This window comes from Elephantulus edwardii, unplaced genomic scaffold (genome assembly GCF_000299155.1).
Source record: "Elephantulus edwardii isolate Elephantulus edwardi_28Jun2011 unplaced genomic scaffold, EleEdw1.0 scaffold00208, whole genome shotgun sequence".
In the NCBI taxonomy this organism is placed as follows: domain Eukaryota; kingdom Metazoa; phylum Chordata; class Mammalia; order Macroscelidea; family Macroscelididae; genus Elephantulus; species Elephantulus edwardii.
In genome coordinates, this window is record NW_006399958.1 from 718,661 (window position 1) to 719,787 (window position 1,127).

Here is a 1,127-nt window from a genome sequence, read left to right on the forward strand (position 1 = left end):
GTCATCCTTGTTCATCGTCTGCCTCTCAGCAGCACAGCCAGTGATTGGAAAGACCATAATCTGAATCAAGTGCGGCTTAGTCCTCAAGCTGACGTCATCCTCCTTAGTAATTTGGAGAGGTCCCTGACGGAAGACTTTCCCTGTGCAGTAAATCCCCTGATCTCCTGACTCTTGGTCCACGTGTACTGATTGTAGAACCAAGAAAGATGAAGTCGTCGGCAGGACTTAACAAGGAAGCATAGGGCTCCTTTTAAACCTGAAGGATGACACAGATAGCCTGGGTTAGCATTGGTGTGAGGTAGGCAGGAAAGAATGCTAGCAGGGACGGGGTTGGAAGGCTCTTGGCGCAGAGCCCAGCTGGGGAGAGGGAATGTGAAGAGGCAGGTCCAGGGTGGAGGTGGGAAGTATTTTCTCAGCATTCCACTGCTGGGCCCCACTCCCCTCTTCAGCCCACATCAGCTGTTTTTGCTATTAGGTGCCATGGAATTGACCATGACTCATAGTAACTGTATGAACAATGAACTTGAACCTTGCCCTTTCATTCCCGCCATCCCTGTCATGCTCAAGTCCATTGTTTTAGTCACTGTGTTAACCCGTCGCTCTGAGAAACTTCCTCCCATTGGCTGACCCTTCACCGTTCGCAGCATCATGTCTTTTTTTTTTCCAAAGACTGGCCCCTCTTAACATGCCCCGAAGTATGTGAGACTAAAGCTTCACCATCCTTGCCTGGCAGGAGCACCTGGGGTTGCACGTTCTCCAAGACACATTTGTTTGTTCTTTTGACAGTCCATGGAGACATTCATGACTCTGTCAACATCACCATTCAAAGACACCGATTCTTCTCCTGTCATCCTTATTGTCCAACTTTCAGCTGCACAGAAAGCAAGTGAAAAGTGTGTGGTTTGGATCAGATTAGAGACCTTGCAACACCACTGGCTTGAGCTCACCCTTACTGAAGGGAGAGAAGCCTAGGACAAATATTTTGGAGAAGTCGCTAGCAGGATTGATTTTACTTCAATACTGATCTCATAGTTCATGTTGTTGTTGTTGTTATGTGCCGTCGAGTCGTTTGCGACTCATAGCGACCCTATGTACAACAGCCCTAAACCCTGCTCTATCCTGTGCCA